The sequence below is a fragment of the Haliaeetus albicilla genome, chromosome 18 (genome assembly GCF_947461875.1).
Source record: "Haliaeetus albicilla chromosome 18, bHalAlb1.1, whole genome shotgun sequence".
In the NCBI taxonomy this organism is placed as follows: domain Eukaryota; kingdom Metazoa; phylum Chordata; class Aves; order Accipitriformes; family Accipitridae; genus Haliaeetus; species Haliaeetus albicilla.
Window position 1 is genome coordinate 1,794,030 of NC_091500.1, and position 18,325 is coordinate 1,812,354.

Sequence of the window (18,325 nt, forward strand, 5' to 3'; positions counted from 1 at the left end):
AATAAAGACACTTCCTCAGATATACGCTTTGTAAAAACAAAACAACAACAAAGAGATTGCTCAGTGTAACATTTGCTTTAATTTTCAAGCTTTTTGAGTCACTGAACTTCCAAGCATGGCTAAGGGAAATGTGTTTTATAAGGTTATACGAAGAGATGCCACTCACATCCCGGCACTGCTGGGAGATGCTGGGCACAGAGCACTCCTGGTACCCAGCAGGATGCTCTGCTGCTCCAGGCTGCCCAGGCTAACATTGCCATTTGCTTCATATGGAAGTGCTACACCCCAACTGTGCTTGGAAGGGACACTGTCCATTTGAAATCTAACTAAAAACCTGAATTCTAGGTAGCTTTGGTGATAGAGGCAAACAGCCCCCCCACCTCACAACCAGGTTTTTCCAAATACTATTCTCTTCATGCAAATGCAGAAATGGCTCATGTTTTCTTGACTGTTTATCCCCTTCTCGATTCATCCAGTACACCGCATTTCCATCCGGACAGATTTGCCAAGCAACGCATTTGAGGAACATAAGGATTTTATAGGTCTTTGGGGTTTTGTTTGTTTTCTTACAGACCTGGCCCTAGAGTCAGCTCCAAACCCTGACCCAAAACCTGGTAAGCATCTAAACACCACTTTCTGTTTTTGAAGGAAAAGCTTACACCATTTTGCAGCTGCATCCCAGGCCCTGGGGAAGGAAAGCAGCACAGCAAGGGTGCTGGGGCAGCCTTTTAGCAATACATTTATCCAACACACAATTTCTCTCTTTTTTTTTTTTTTTGCTTTACCGCAGCAAAACTGATCTGCTTCTCCATTATATAATTTCTACTTACGTTCTCCTTTAGGCTTTCTCCTTGAAGCAGGCTGCAGAGAGCTCAAGAGCAGGAGCTCTGCAACAAAGGCATCTGCCATAGGAAGCTTGCAAAAGTTCAGGAGCACCCGCTGGGAAATACTCCCCCAAAATATACTAATTTGCAGAGAAAAAAAGATAGGGCTTCATTTCATACCACCTTTCCTCCACATCACCTCCAGGTTACATGGAAACACCATGAGCCATTTTGTTTCACGTGCATACAAATGACTGTGATAAAAACGCTGCAGGCTGAAGTGCAGACAGTCCCCGCCGCTAAGCTAAAGCTAAAGCTAAGCTTAGCTAAAGCTAAACCAACAGCGTTTTGCACCAGCTTTGCCCGGTGCCAGGCAGCAGGACTGGACCCGCATCCTGTGCGAGCACAAGTGCTGCAGGCACGGATGCAACCTGCCTCCCCAGCTGCTAATCCTTAGGTTTGCAAAAAAACAATAAGCGTTAATAAAACAAACAGCAGAATAAAAGGTAAGGCATTTAAAAAAAAAAAAAAAGAAAGAAAAAAAAAAGATGGAGATATTTGTAATTAAGTCCTAAGAATGAAGAAATGGGATGGGGCAGCACCCAAACCATACCCTTGCTTCAAGGAACTGCAAGAAAATTATGCACTGGGTGCATCTCCTGCCCTAAACACAGTGGGTATGTTAAAAAAAAAAAAAAAATCAGTGGTGATCAAGTGTATTTAAATGGGGAAAAAGGGCAAGCTCATACCGTAGAAATGGGTGTAAATGTGCCTCCATGAAGGAAAAATGAACATTTCTTGTAAAGAGCTGGAGCACGAACGCATGTAGGCAAACACATGGAGGAAAGGGGAAAACCAAGAGGGGGTCAAGGGAGTCCAGCTCCCTTGTGGAGGGAATGTGAGGCTAAACTAATTAAAATGCACAGCCCTTGGAGAGTTTCTGGAGGAAAAGTACTGCAGAAATAAGTCCAAACCGATGCTATTAAATCACAGATATTAATAGCGGAGGAGATCCACAAGTATCTGGTCTGTTAAAATGGAGGGCAAGAGATGCTCAAGCCATTTCACAAAGCATTGCAGAGAAGCAGCCACATTAAAATCCTTTACTAATGCTACTCAGCACTCCTTAAAACTGTTTCTACAATACAAAAATAGGCAAGTGCCTGCGAAAATACAGCAAAATGGCTGGGCTGCTCCACATAACATTTACGAAAAGTAGGACATCCTTTGAAAGACTCAGGATCCCACCGAGGTGACAAAGGGCTGCAAGCTATAAGTAACCCAGTGTCACTTTTGTTGAATTCTCCCCCAAAATTCTTCACTGCAAAAATGCTCCAGAGAGATAACTTCTTGCTTTGTCCGATGAATCAGGTGTCATCACTAATGAATTCAACAGTTCCCAGAAGTGCAAGAAATGCAAGCAGAAGACCCAATCTTTTAAAGAAAACATCAGCTAGGAAATAAAGTGGAGAGGGGGAACCTACCTGGCTATAAATCCCTGGAATTTGGTAGAAGATAAAGTACCTTCCAGCACAAACTGGAAAAACTGAAGGCTAGTTTATGTAACAAAACTTGTGCACATAACAAACACATCCTCCGTGCAACTGTAAAGACAGCATTGCAAAAACATTTCTGCAGCAACATGCTGAAGCTGCCAGCAACATTTTGTTTGAAAAGGGAAGATGAAACTCAATGTAAAAAAAAAAACCAAGCACATAGCTGGTATTTATTAAACCACTAAGAAAGAGGAAAAAAATTGCCAGTTCACAATGATGTGTAAATGTGCATGGGGCTAAATTTCAAGACCACAAAACAGATGTGCGTGCAATTCCTGCAGCTGCACAAACAATACAAGCAAATAAGATGGCTCCAGCACTTCAGTGTGAAGTTCACACTGGTGCAAGGATACGGCTTATTTTATACCCATGCCATCACACTATAAGTAACAGTTTTCTTTTCCCCTCCATAATTAAAGCCTGTGAAAACAAAGCGATGAAAAGACTCAGCTGCGGCACGACACTTGCTAGCTGCTGCAGCGCAGGGAAGGCTGGGGCTGGAGATGCTGCCTTTAGAAGATGGCAGCTATGCGACACCTGGGTAATCACATCTGAATCACATTAATTGTATTAATATTAAAAATGTTTGGCCTTGAGGGCTCTTTTCATAAGAAATAGAGGCTATTCCTCCCCTTGCTCTAGAGGATGGTGTTGAAGGCACCAGGGAAGGACATGACAGCTGTCCCAGCAAAGGGCAATGCCACCCTGGGCAGTCAAGCTGGAAGGTGACACTCATCCTCCAACAGAGAGTGCAGCAATACAGGCATGCACCTGCAAAAAGAACTCTTATGGGCATCTAATGTGTTTTATGAAGTCACGTACTTATTACGAACAGGACGAGGGAAATACTGAACTATTTTTGAGAAACACTGCACCACCAAAACCAAATATCAAAGAGCAAACCAATAATTTAATTGACAAGTCTCACTCCTCTTATCCTTGTGTCAAGGCAATCAGCCCTTTCTTTCACTAAACTACTCTTAGAAACAACAAAGAATGAGGCTGTTATGTATACTTTTAATTTTTATTCTCCTCTTTAAAACCACAGCTTCCAAATGAGAACGTGTCAAGGCTGGACACCTCACCACACTCGAAAAGAAAGTTCACTGCAACCACCCGCAACACTGATGAGCAAGACAAATGGCTTTCACCAGGTCTCCTATCGAGGAGGATGCCATTCTTACACAGTAGAGCAGACATTTAGTTAGCTGTCATGAAATATTTATTAATCTGCTGATGAGTTAATTAAAAATTTTAATAAGATTTCAGTACTTACTGAAATTATTTACCCCGTGTACAGTCACAGTGTTGACAATAGATGGGTAAGTGGTATACCGAGTGATTTTATTTTTTTAATGACTTATCTACTTGTCTGCAAATGCTCTAATCATTGTTAACAGCTGTAAAATTTATCCGTCCTTCATATTTGACATGCAAAATAGTTGCTAGATTGCTTCTACCCTGTCATTCATCCATTATTACTCCATCATTTTCAAAGACCGCTGCAGCATCCCAAACCCAGACCTAGTGTACAGTAGATGACTGATGGAATACTTCGCTATCAACACTCACATTAATAACGGCAGGGTGGAAAAGGTCTAGAGTTTAACTGCAGACCCTCTCAGGAAACAACAAGCAAACAACATCTAATTGTAATGAAGTATTTTCATCTGCTGGAGAAATAAGGATGTGATGGGATTACCATTGTGTTGTGCAGCAATGCCATTCTTCATGGTATATTCATAAATAATATGCTTACACAAAGTGGAAAAGCTTCCTCCTCATTTTTACATCAGTGAGGAGACTGCTGTGCAGCTGTATTTTCCATCTAAAGATAGATGGAGTCCAGAGAAATACAGAGTAAAGGGAGCTCATTTGTGACATTATACTATTATATTTAAGAAAAAACTACTGCAGCTGTATCTGTATATCATCACTCTGACATGTGCTTGGGTCTCTAATTACTTACTTTCATGAATTAAAGACATGGGAGAGAGGGATTAAAGATGAGACTGCAGAATGTGAGGAGACAACAAATGTAAGAAATTTGGAGGAGCCTCCCATTCAAGCAAGATGAGAGTCAGCAACATTCGGCAGCTTCGCTTCCCTCTCTTCTGCAGGGATCAAAGCAGGGAGAAATATTAATCCTCTGAAGTTACAAAGATGTATGAAAACCCTAACGAGCATTTTACACTGCAGATGCGTGAGCAGAGCTTCACTCAGTGCCATGCAAGGCAGAAGCTGCAACACAAACAACTTCAAACGTCCTCAAATTTCTAAATAGCTTAAAATTGGCTGCCAGTGAGAAACGCGCAGTATAGACGTATACTCACTTACGGTGCAGTAAAGAGGAAGGGATTTCTACTAGAAATGAAAGTCGTTAAACTCAGCTGCTGATCACTTACATGACCACTAGTAATATCTTGCCCTGCTGCCTAAGGGGTTTCTCCATGCCTTGACAATAGTCATTCATGGGTCTGGACTGTATTTCCCACAAATTTTAGCAAATTCCTATTTTTGTTGTCCATCAGTTGCCAAGAGTTGCATGTCTGTTTTACAAACACTGTGTATTTAAATGCTAAATATTTTGTAGAATTGCAGAAAAATTGAGGTTGAGCCTTCAGATGTCTCTGGTCCAACCTGGCTCTGGGATCTGTCCTCGTGGTAAAGAAGTTTTTCTGTCAGTAACACCACCAGGTTTTAATGTTTGTCAAGATCTGGGATGACCTTTCCTTGCATAAGAAGATCCATTTCCTTTGTTGTTCTTTCGTTTGTGTAATTTTGGGGTTTGAATTGCCCATTCAGATTTTTACTGCGTTTCTTTAAGAATGTTTGTTGAAGTTTTTTTCATTAAACCTTCTACTTCCAGTATGCAGTTTCATTTACTTTCTAACTCTGGACTATTTACTATTATGGTTGCCATAAATTTAAGGTTGCTTCAATCAGAATTTTATTCCAATATCTTAATAAAAGATTTTCCCTTCATTTGCTACACATTCAGAGATACACGGAAACTGCTCAGCTGTATAAATCCAATGCTAGAAGACATACCATCCATCTGATATTCCGTTACTTTGTTATTAAAATTTGCTAATTAGTTTGCCTTTCCCTCTTCACACTTGGGCTTAAGACAGTAGAGAATTTCCCTACAGATAAAATCGGTCCCTCCTTAACAACCCATTCACGCTTCTAAAAGGAATATGCTTTCTCCCAGGTGACATTTTGATATGAACTGTAACAAGCAACGGGGCAATTTTCCTTTGATTTTGAATTTCATTTTAACTTCACCAAATATATTTTAATATACATTCCGCAGTTCATCTGTAGCTGCGATTCGTGACAGCTCCATTAAACAAATGTATGCCTTTCATTGTATAAAGAAACTCCAGGACAGGAAGGTAGAGGAAGCAGAGATGGGGAGGGAAAGCATGTTAAAGGTAAGGCTTTATTAACCTCACGAGGCTTCTCCGAAATCTGCAAGGGGAGTCTAAGATCTTTATGAAAACAAAAGAAACTATAGAAACTAAACCAAGGCACATGGAAAACAAGGAGGTGATTGGTGACAGCCAACATGCCTTCACTAAGGGCAAATTGTGCCTGTCAAATTTGGCAGCCTTCTACAATGGGGTTACAGCATTGGTGGATAAGGGAAGAGCAATGGATATCATCTACCTGGACTTATGCAAAGCATTTGACGCTGTCCCACACCACATCCTTGTCTCTAAATTGGAGAGACATGGATGCGATGGATGGATAAAGAATTGGCTGGATGGTCATACTCAAAGAGTTGCGGTCAATGGCTCGATGTCCGAGCGGCGAGCAGTGACGAGTGGCGTTCCTCAGGGGTCGATGGTATTGGGACCAGCGCTGTTCAACATCTTTGTCAGTGACACAGACAGTGGGATTGAGTGCACCCTCTGCAGTTGACGCACTGGAGGGAAGGGATGCCATCCAGATGCCATCCTTGACAGGTTTGAGATGTGCACCTCTGCTAACCTCATGGAGTTCAACAAGGCCAAGTACAAGGCTGTCCTGGTTTCGGCTGGGACAGAGTTAATTTTCTTCCTAGTAGCTGGTACAGTGTGTTTTGGATTTAGTGTGAGAATAATGTTGATAACACACTGATGTTTCAGTTGTTGCTCAGTAGCTCTTATCCTAAGTTAAGGATTTTTCAGTTTCCCATGCTCTGCCAGCAAGCAGGTGTACAAGAAGCTGGGAGGATGCATGGCCAGGACAGGCTGACCCGAACTAGCCAAAGGGATATTCCACACCATAGGATGCCATGCTCAGTATATAAACTGATGGGAGTTGGCCAGGAGGGGTGGATTGCTGCTCGGGCATCAGTCAGCGGGTGGTAAGCAATTGCATTGTGCAACACTTGTCTTTTCTCAGGTCTAATTTCTCTCTTTTTGTTATATTCCTTTTGATTACAATTATTGTTACTATTGGCATTATTATATTTTAGTTTAGTTATTAAATTGTTCTTATCTCAACCCACGAGTTTTACTTTTTTCCTATCACTTTATCCTCTTAGCAACAGCTAGTGCTCTCCTAATCACTAACTCACAACTCCAGAAGGTAAGTAAATTCAAGGAGAGCAAGTGTTGTAAATATATGGGGGCGGGGGGACACACAGATTTTATGCAAAAACATCACTTACCTTTCCACTTTAGAGGCAAGAGCTCGCTGTGTATTAGCTACCCTAATGCCAGAGGCCCAGGCAGAACCTTTCTGCAGCCTCTCCCACTCCAGCAGGGCATCGGACGATGCAGACAATTTCTCTGCAGATGTTGAATTTCACCTGGTGTTGTTAATTCTTACCAGCGATGTACTGTGAAGTTTTAAGCATCATTTGAGGTGCTTTGAGATGCTGGCACGTCAGGGAAGAAGAGGACAGGATGCCACAGAGGAATGCTGATCAAGGATGAGCAAAATTAAGATTTGCATTCCAAATAATCAGGATTTCACGGGTGTTGCACTCCTAAAACTTGCTTGTAATGAAAATTATTTACCAGTATTTCTGGTTCTTGGAAAGTACTGTTGTAGATGACGCCACTGTCTCCAGCTCATAAGACTGACTCAGTAGTAAATTATCATTTAAACCAGCACTCGGGCAAAACTGCCAGGAAATACTTTTATATTTCGGTCCTTCCTGATGGCATCAGGCATGTGTGTGTGTGTTTTAACGTGTGTACCTTCATCTTCAAACCACAGGAACTAAGTATTGATAGTTTTCTTTCTGAGAAGCAAAGAGAGCCACATACTTAGCAAAACCTCCCTGGCGCCAGTGAAAGGTATTCACCAACAACTCAGCATGGAAATAAAAAAAAAAAACAGAAAAATTCTTCTCACTTTTTGTCAGCCAAACAGTAGCTTTGGGGTTTTGTGTTTATCTCTTGAAAGTTTACCAGAAACAGATCTTACCACTCTCCTGAGTTATTGACAAGTGGTTACACAACTCCCATCAGCTCTAAAAAATGTTTTTTAGCGATAACTGGAAGGTAAAAAAAGACTTCTCTAGCTAAAAGCACAAATAGTCCTTACTAAGGGTTTAACCCATCTAAAATTTTTCTCTTTCAAAGACAAGATCAAAAGTAGGAAAACAAACAAAAAGGCAGTTCTAAGCAGGTTTATTTGTTATTTTTAGAAGATAAAAGGACCTCCTTTTCAGATATCGTGCTGTGCCACGCTTTCCCCGGAAGCTGCTGTGAAGAGCAGGTCTGCCCAAGGCGATGAGGGAGAACGATGACCATGAGCATCCAGGAGCAGAACCTATCTCTTGCAGGGTTGAACTCGCTACCCCCAGCTCTAGTCCCAGCTGGCTTCACCCCATCTAAGAGGCTTCAGACAGAAGATAAAATCTTGTGGCAGGAGGAAGAAACCCCTCCAGAATGGATAGCTATCACCCTACGAACACAGCCAGGGTGGCAATGCCCATGAGGATGTGTCACTGCCCAGCGAGACAAATGCTCACCCACGTTTTTATTACTTTATGATAATTTTTTTCTTAAATACTTCTACACTGACTAAACAGAACTGTGCTTCATACAAAGGGCTCAATGTCCAAACGGAGATCAGTCACAAGTGGTGTCCCTCAGGGGTCCGTATCGGGACTGGTACTGCACAATATCTTCATCAATGGCCTAAATGGTGGGAATGAGTGCACTCTCAGCAAGTTTGCAGATGACACCAAGCTGAGTGGTGCAGTTGATTCACTAGAAGGAAGAGAAGCCATCCAGAAGGACCTTGATGAGCTCAAGAAGTGGCCACACATGAACCTCATGAAGTTCAACAAGGCCAAGTGCAAGGTCCTGCACCTGGGTCAGGGCAATCCCCACTATCAATTTAGATGGGGGATGGATGAAGAGCAGCTCTGCGGAGGACTCGGGGATACTGGTGGATGAAAAATTGGACATGACCTGGCAATGTGCACTTCCAGGCCTGAAAGCCAACTGTACCCTGGGCTGCAGCAAAAGCAGTGTGGTCAGCATGTCGAGGGAGGGGATTCTGCCCCTCTACTCCACTCTCATGGGACACACACACCCCCTTGCCGAGTACTGTGTCCAGCTCTGGGGTCCTCAGCACAAGAAAGACATGGACCTGTTGGAGCAGGTCCAGAGGAGGGACACAAAAATGATCAGAGGCCTGGAACAACTCTCCTGTGAAGAAAGGTTGAAAGAGTTGGGGTTGTTCTGCCTGGAGAAGTGAAGGCTCCAGGGATACCTTATTGCAGCCTTTCAATACTTAAAAGGGGACTTATAAGACAGAGAGAGACAGACTTTACCAGGGACTGTAGGGACAGGACAAGGGGCAGTGGTTTGAAACGGAAAGAGGGTAGGTTTAGATTCAACATAACAAAGAAATTTTTTACGATGAGGGTGGTAAGACACTGGAGCAGGTTGACCAGAGAAGTTGTGGATGCCCTACACATCACTGGATGTGTTCAAGGACAGGTTGGATGGGGCTTTGGGCAACCTGGTCTAGTGAAAGATGTCCTTGCCCATGGCAGGGGGGTTGGACTAGATGATCTTTAAGGTCCCTTCCAACCCAAACCATTCTTTGACTCTATGACTCTAATCCTGCCAACCTCTGGATCATCTTCTATGAACAAAAAAAAAAAGGCAGAATTTCTCATACTTCCCTGGCTTATGGAGCCAGTGACCACAGCCATGTCTTGCAGGGAGAATGAGCAATTGCTGGTGTCTCACCTCCAGAGAGCTGACAGCCAACGGGAAGCCCGACGCTGAAGAGGTGCCCTTGAGAAGGTCAGAGCAGTAGCTAACACAAACTGACAAAGAGGTACCAAAATAGCAAAAACAATGGAATAAAGTAAATAGGCACCGATTTATAACCTTATATCCACAGGAAGGGCTTGTACAGCAAATACTACATTAGGGAAAGAACACCAAATCATTAAGTCCTGAAAACTGACGGACTCACTTGAGTGTGGTTTTCAATTAAACGATACATCATCTTTGTGGCCCAGGAAGCAGAAATTCCTCGAGGGCAGCAGAGAACCCAGCAGACTAAAAAGCCATTAACATATCCAGCATCATTTACTGTCCTGTTGGATGCCGATTACAATCCTGCTCAGCCAAGACACTAACATGTTTTCACCTCATCTCCTCAGCACAGCAAGAGCTACCTACATGGTGGGGCTGGAGAAAACGATGAATTGGGCTTTCATAGTTCAGTGAACAACCACAAATGTGGAGGAAAGGGTTACAATCTGCATTAATGCTGTACACTAAAGGTAATGATAAACTGATCACTGCAGAAGTGGCTGCAGCAGATTAAGATGTTCCCATTCCTGGGTCGTCTATGGAAAGGATACCACGCTCACAGCCGAAAAGTTCACATGAGCATTTCTCACTTGCTTCAGCACAAGAAGCTTGGGTTGAAGAGCCGCTGGAGAGGGCTCAGCCCACCCTGGAGGACTTGGCAGCACTGCAGACGAGGAGTGCTCACAAGAACTGTGCTGTTGGACAAACTCATAGAAGCCACCAGCTTTGCCATATAGGTAGCGACCAATGGTGGAGGGACAATGTCATCTCAGACCTTGGCAGGGTTTCTGCAGCTGGTGTTTGGTCACGGTCAAAGAATTAGGCTGGATTTGCATAGAAATGTGAAAGCCTAAGAAAAAGGTACATTTGCTTAAAATTTCCAGGAGTAGTAAGGCAAACGGATGAAGTGGTTTGTTCCAAAAGATACGCAAAACTGCAACCTGGATATTAAATCAAAGTAGTCAAAATAGATCTAATCAAAGCTCCTGGGCAAGCAACATTTAATGGAAGATGACCAAATCCTTACTTAGACATTTTAATTTTTTGAAGGAGGTAAGCACCAAAAGTTCTACTTAACGGAAGAGCTGTGTGTCTCAAATACTTTCTGTATAAACAAAGCATCCAATCTAACTGTCCAACTATAGGATTTATGTGTGAAAACAACATCATCTAATGGTATTTTTAGAAAAAAGGAACAGAAAGAATTGTCAGATGTGAAACTACAACCAGCTCCCTTATAGAAACAGTTCTTAATTTCGCACAGAAGAGCCAAAGTCCCTAGGAGACATCTGAAATCCCATCAACTGTTTCTTCTCAACATACGCTTGAAACTTTTGTCTTTAGCATTGTGCAGGTGCGTCTAACATATAAACATCTAACAGAAAGAGGTATTTCAACATTATCCAAACAAGGACTGCGGCAGAATCAAATGACCAAATAAAAACAAAATGGGGAGACTCAGTTTGAAGACTCAAACACCTTCAACAAGGTGAATGCTTTTAACAAACTTTTTTGCTAGTGACAGCTGGCTATAACATCTTCAAGACAAATATGAAAAGAAACATGTTGGGGGCCTCCACATGTTCATTCTAACTTTTCTTCTAAAAAAAAAAAAAAAACCCAACAAAAAACCACAAACCCCAAAAAACCAAGACAACTCAACACTTCAGCATTTGTATTTGACAACCTAAAAAGAGAAACACATCTCCTGTTATTATAGCTGCAGGCTGGCCAGCAGAAGTACAAAAAGCCCGACTTGAAGATGCAATGTTGCTGGTGGGTGTCCTCTGCAAAGTGGCAGAAGCTTCAGACCTCTCCCTGCACGTGGTCCACAGCAGTTGTCCTGTCCATTCTCTACCAGGCAACCTAGAGAGCCTTTTCCGGTGGGCATGGCGGGGGTTCCTGGTTTGTTTGTGCTCTTTGCTTTTTAAAAGCAAGGCTTCAGGGGTGCCCCAATGGCTTTAATTCATATGTGGCGAGACAAGTCTGGATTTCTTCTTCCTAAGTCCCCAAAAGTGCTGTGTGCATCTTTGTCTTGATCAGCAGGACTCCATTTCAAACACATGGCTGAAACAACATCCCTCTCTAAAACTAACAAAAGAGGTAGAAGAACAGATGATTTAGAAGTACAGTGACTGCCAAGCCTGTCATCTGTGTCCTTCCTACCCCGCCAGCAGCCCCTGGGAAAAGGGAACGGCAAGGCAGAGGTTATGACTTCAAGGAAACTCACCTACGGTAAATACCTCTCACGAGATACCATTTATAAAGTGTTGCAACACTTGAAAACACTGTTAACAGCAGGAAATCTATTTAAAGTTGAAGGAATATGATCATTAAGAAATAAAGAGGGAGTTTCAGCTCAGCAAAGACCTAGGGCTAGGGTGGGGGAGGGAGCATCTCAGCGATTGCATTTACATTTTTTTATCTCAAAGCCCCTCTGCAGTATAAAGGGGATGGGAACTCAATCACAGCAACCAGATTTCATGCCAAGCCAAAAAGTCCATTTGCTAAAGGAAAGAATGAAATTTAATAAGACAGGTGGGAGGAAAAAAAAAAAAAAATAAGGAAAGGCTGGGAGATGCCAGGTGGCATGAAGGTAGGGCTCCCCCCGACTTCCCACACACAACTGCAGGGGCTACTCCATCAGTCCCCCAAATTAGGGGAAATCCAGAGCAGCAGAGGAGGCACCTCACCCTTAAAATTAGTCTAGAACTCACTCTTCCTCCCCGCAACAATATCCAATTTCATAGTTAAGAATTTAACCCTTTTCTTGCCTGGGCTGTATCCGTCAAGCTGCCTGACATTAAGAGATGTCTCAGGTAAAGCCTGGCCACTGCTGGGTGTGTGATTTGTACTGATTGCTTGGGGGCGGGGGGGCCAGCACGAAGAAGAAAATAAAGAACAAAAGCTGCGTACACAGCCTGCAGCACGCTCCAGCCCAAGACCCTCAGTCTGCAAGCTCCCAGCCTGGGCAGGTATTAATCGGCACCTGGAAAGCAGGAGGTCGGCAGCAGGGAGAACCCACCACCACCCCACGAGGTCACCTCTTCAAAAGCTGAATCTGGTCAGATATTGGGGAGAAAAATAAAGACATCAAGAGTCACAGCAGCTAAGATTTTTTGTTTGTGTGTGATACAGCTTACCCATTTCCAATGGAAAAAGTAGCTGTTATGTCCAGTGGGATAGGTGATCTTTTTGCAGTGAAAAATCCTGAATTCAACTGTGCCTTTATGGGGCAAAGCGCAGTTTAATAATTAACTCCAAGCAGCGCTTCCATCACTGGACTGGGGCTCTGCTGGTTTCTTACCACTCACTGGCAGCCTGCCAGCTCCTCTCTGCCCGGGTGACTCCAAGCTAACAGTCAGGATAGCACACAGCGATACAGAAGTTATATTATTTTCAAATTTTACAACCATGCCTAATTACCGCCATCATTTGTGCTAGGAACAGAAAACAGCAAAGCAGAGAGCAAAGAGCCTTGCCCAAAAATGCAGGGCAAACACTGGACAGCCAGACAGATTAGGGCAAGGCGGGGGATGGCTCCCCAGCTACCACCACCCATCCTGGGTGCCCGATTATCCACCCTCCGGCCACCAAACCGATCAGGGGAGGACATCTAGAACAGGGGCACTGACATCTCCAAGCCACCACAGTCCCTGCTGCAGCGATCATTCCACCACAGTTTAAGGAAGCAGCCAACTCAAGGACAGAAACTAAGTGGCCAAAGCAGCCTACGGAGGACATACACCACCAGTATCTTACTGGGACCAGTATTTACACTGCACTGAAGAGGAGCATAGGAGCAAGCCATGCTCAATCCAGAAGGAAATATATCATTTTCCATTGCACTCCAGCCAAAACCAGCTCCGATGCAAAGTTTCTTGCAACACCAGCTATCTCAGGGAATTGTGATTCAAGCAGTATAACATTTCATCAGACAAAAGCAGCTGTATATGTAATTTTTTGCTTTACGGCATGTTAGCTAGAAGCTGGTTTTCCAGGGGAATTAACAGGGGTACAGGTCCTCCCCTCTCTTGCGTACTCACGGTCCACAGCAGTAAACACTCCCAGTCTTGATGGAGAGAGGCTGCAAATCCCACAGCCATACAGTAGCTGCAGCCAACACATCATCCAACTTGGTTTACCATTTTATTCATTTCTAAATATATTCTACTGTCTTTCCGAGTTACCACTCCATTAGAACGATTTTGCTTTAAGATATTGCCGGCTGCGGGCAAACCACAGAAGTGTTCAAGTTGTTACATGCATCATCTAGTAAGAGCTACAAGGATGCTGAGTACACACTTCTTGCTCTGGAAGTTGTAGTAGCCCTTGCCATAAAACGTTGTGATTTCCCAAGTTTGTGACTTAGAATTCTCCAGTTACGGACTCAATTCACCTGATCAACACCACAAGCCAGCCTACAGCATAACACTGACTTACCAAAACCACATATTATTCTTTAGCACAAATCCTTTGCATACCATTCTGCCACCGCAGCAATTAGCTATTCAATTTTGCAAAACATATTGAGAAAGCACAGTTGATTCACGCAATAATTTCATCTTTATGAGCTTTTAAAAACAACTCTTGTAGCTACGAATGCAATGCAGACTGACTGAACATCTCATGTACAGAAAACAACCCAAAGGATGCCAAGGACAGAGAAAAACAGTGACTTTTGCTTTCAGCAGTCTCAGTAATTAATTCCGCATGAAGAGGTGCTCCAGCAAAAACCACGTCCATCACAGATTTAAACATTTTCCGCCAGAGGAAAGAAGAAACAGAGACCTGCAACCTTACCTCTATCTTCCTGAGGTGAAAGATGGTTCATGGGAAAAACTGGACTCTTCAGTTAATTAAACAGCAAAACGGCAGAATCCTAGAGCCTCAGCAAACACAGGCATCGACCTTCCATGGGCAGTCTTCAAATGAACTCTTCTGACAGGGGACCAGCATCAATTACTGAGTCCTGTGGAGGAAAAGACAGTTTGTTTGCATTACCTTTCATTTATCTTTCTGAATTATTATTCACATGATGCAATTTTCAGTGTTTTAAGTAGGAAAACAGCAAAGTTGAAGTCAACTATTAACTCACAGTAACATCATTAATAGCTTGCTGAACACCTCAATACTATCAATTGCAAGGTATCTTTTTTATTTCATTGGAAAAGAACTCATCAACTCATCAAGGTTCCTCAACCTTTAAGCTACTTGGGGAAATAAAGTAAATGAAAGCTTAATACTCCAACCAGTAAGTTGTTTTGTTTTTTTTTTTCAATTCTCCCCTCCCTCTTTGCCAATGCCACTCCTAAGAAATAAAGACTACCCTCCAGAAAAACACGGCACAGATCTAGTAGCAAATCTGCCATAGCAAGACAGCATCTATGCAACATGGGAGATAAAAACTAGCACCAGAATATTACAGTTGGTGTTTACAGCCGACAGGCTGCAGACCACCACCGAACTTATAAAATCCAAAGATAATGATATCCTTCCCTGCCTCACAAAGGCACAGATAGCAAATTGCTGTTGTTACTAAGCATTAAGCTAGAACCAGAACAAGGGGATTTCTCCAGTTCCTCCTCTTCTGCAGACTTTCTGTATCACCAGGTAAGCCAGGTAGTCTCTGAACCTGAGATGAGCATAATTATTTCTCTCCCAAAGCATGTATGCCATAAAAAGATACTAAGACTGCAGTATGTCTATTTTCTTCAGCCAGCCCCTCTCCTGTAAGTCATAACAGTCTGAACCTTGTTCCTCTCGAGCCAAATGCTAGTATGTCAACTAATTTGTGGCTTGCAAAGACTTTGCTTGGTTGAAAAATTTAAGTTCATAAAATTGGGCTCTTCATATTGTGATGCACTGCCTGAATTCTAATGAAAAAGTAAATAATTAAAAAAACAAAACAAAACAAAAAAACAGCCATGGAAACCACTGATATGAGCTTCATAACCTTTCTTCCAAGCCACTCCACACATTGCAGTTTCTATAGTCACGCTTGCTACCCATCCCATCGAATGCTTCAAGACAGAAGTCCCAATAATTGCTTTTGAACTTTTACTTGTAGTAGCTATAGGATGCAATTCATCTTAATCAACCTTAGACACCTATGAGCTGGTTGGAAACCGGAGCTGGTAATTCCAGGGTCCCTCTGCAGTCAATAAACAGGTCCATGAATCTTCCCTTGGAGCTGCTGGACAGAGATGTCTGCAGGTCCTCAGCAGCCCAACCAGCCCCAAAGGCTGGCTGCTGCTTCAGCAGATCGCATTTGGTCCCCAAGAACCACCAGGTTAGGAGTCCACATTAAATTACTTCCAGGATGTGTCTATTTTCTTTCTTTCTCTCTCTCTCACAGGGTTACTAGGATTATTGGGTTAAATTTATACCTCTAAATCCAAACATCTAAAATTACATGAGGGGAGTACCATCATTAGTTCAAAACCTGCTTGTCCCCATTGCCACTCTTGCTATTACAAAAGAAATTAGTTAGATGGACACAGTCATTAGAATACCATCTTAATAATGCGCCCGTCATTAGCAACACAAGACTCTTGTAAGTCACTCATTGCAATGTATTCATGAAAAATCAAACATGCAAAAGGAGGGAGGAAAACTCAGATGGCAGCATCGTCTCCAAGGCACTGGCAGAGAACAACTCTGGAAGCTTATGGATCCGCATCTGAACAGAGAAGTATGACTAGAGCACATCCTGATGGCAGACAGCATCCATTTTTATGCACACATGCACATAAACGAACACAAAAGATGCACAAACTGCTGTATCACTCAGGCTTCCAGTCTGAAAGTTGCATTTTACCAGTAGGAGACAGTCTTTGAATTTCTAAACAACATATACGTCCCAGCTGCTTTCACTACCCCTACAATAAATGGACAAAATGATGCTAAGGAAGGAATGTTAAAAACAGAAAAACATAAATAATAATGGAAACTTTAAGAATATGTTTCCAGATTCCCAGGGTGAGGTGTGTGTCTGGGGGGGATTAAGCTCCCAAGACTAAAAAGGGAAGATGTTCCTGTTCTAAAAAAATAAAATAACTCTTCTCAACTTGTCTCTCATGAAAAGGAAAGCAACAATCAGAATAAAATATATATATATAACAAAGAGAAGAAAAACTAAACTGTTGGCATATTAAAATACAGCAGAAATGTAGTGATATGAAACAGTAAGAGAAGCAAAATGCAATGACAAGAACCACAATACTCACATGTTTGAGTGTATCAGGTTATAAAAATTACCTAGGAACAGCACATTCCAGCAATGGCCAAGGACCGTTACTGCACAGAAAGAGAGCAACCACCAGCAATATTATAGGAACAGCAGAAGAATGCAACAAATATTTCTGTTCATTAATTAAGAAAGAAACCAGATGGTATAGTCATGCCACAGGAAACATTTTCTATTCCAAACAGCAATGCAGGCAGATGTGAAACAACAGCTAACAGAGCTGGTCGTTTTTAAGTCAGGAGATCTTCAACTGCATCTCAGGGGCTTTAAAAGAGCCGGACAAGAAAAACTCTGCACCATTTATCGTAGCTTCCTGCAAGTGTTAACTTGGGAGGTTTGAGAGCATTGGAGGACGTACTGTTGTGTCAGTATTTTAAATGCATGAGCAGGATGACCAGGCTAATAAAAGCTATCAGTCCAGCTTACATCCCAGGAAGAAAAGGAAAACGCTGGTATAAAATCTAATTAGGAGTTATGGGAAGTAAATAGGGGATATCTACCAACACATAGGTCTTAAATCAACTGTATGCATTTTATTAAGACTGCAAGATTGGCTGCAAACTGTAACAGTTCTGATGCAACAGACTTAAGAGTTCGGTGTTATGTGTAAAGTCTGACTTCTCAAGTAACTGGAATTACATTACATAACATGGAATATATTAAACAATTAATAATTGGTCAAGTGACAAGTCATAAAATATAACTAGATCATCATTAATCACATGCTCACACTGAAATACCAGAAGGAGCAGTTCTTGTGCCCTACTTTACTCATCCTCCTGCAAGCCAAGAGCAAAAGCCTCTGCATCTCAGACTCACACCAACTCTAAAAGCTGCAGATAGCAAAGGACACTAGATCTGGATCTTTTACCAACATGACGACAAGCAAAGACCTTGCACATCTTTACCACCAAACACAAACCTGGAGCAGAGACCCCTCCCCATCCAGATGGGATGTAACAGAGCAGGGACACACCAGCAGCCTATGAAGGCAGCAGCACCTTGCTTAGTGTAAGAACAAAGGGGCAAGAAATGAAAGTAGCAGGTGGCAAGTCCAAAACCAAGCAAGAGACAGCGGTTTCTTCACCCACAACCCAGCTAAGCGGTTTAGCTCCTCGCCGCAGGATGTTGTGCACGCTAAACGTCTGCGCAAGCTCAAGGAAAGCCTGGCTGTGTCACACAGCAGACACCCATGATGGTTACTAATAAGATGGACATCATCGCTGGCTGGGAAAGTCCTGGAGAAGTTGAAAGATCAGAGGCTGGAGAGTTGGGCAAGTATCATACAGGGTCTGCCCAGTTCTCACATCCTTCTGGAGGCTCTGCTTTTAGAAACAGGGTAGAGATCCATCAATGCTATTCTTATATTCTCACCTTAGAGTAGAGGAAACTGCATTTTGGAAACGATCTCAG

The 18,325-nt window shown here is 42.7% G+C and overlaps 1 protein-coding gene across 4 annotated transcripts in view; it reads right to left on the reverse strand.

Annotated features, from left to right (window-relative positions):
* Positions 1 to 18,325, reverse strand: part of NCOA1 (nuclear receptor coactivator 1) — a 185,211-nt gene that overhangs the window by 117,177 nt on the left and 49,709 nt on the right. For all 4 annotated transcript variants that reach the window (XM_069805484.1, XM_069805482.1, XM_069805487.1 and 1 more), the window contains exon 2: positions 14,467 to 14,635. The gene's annotated coding sequence lies outside the window, so the exon portion shown is untranslated. The remainder of the gene's footprint in view (positions 1 to 14,466; positions 14,636 to 18,325) is intronic.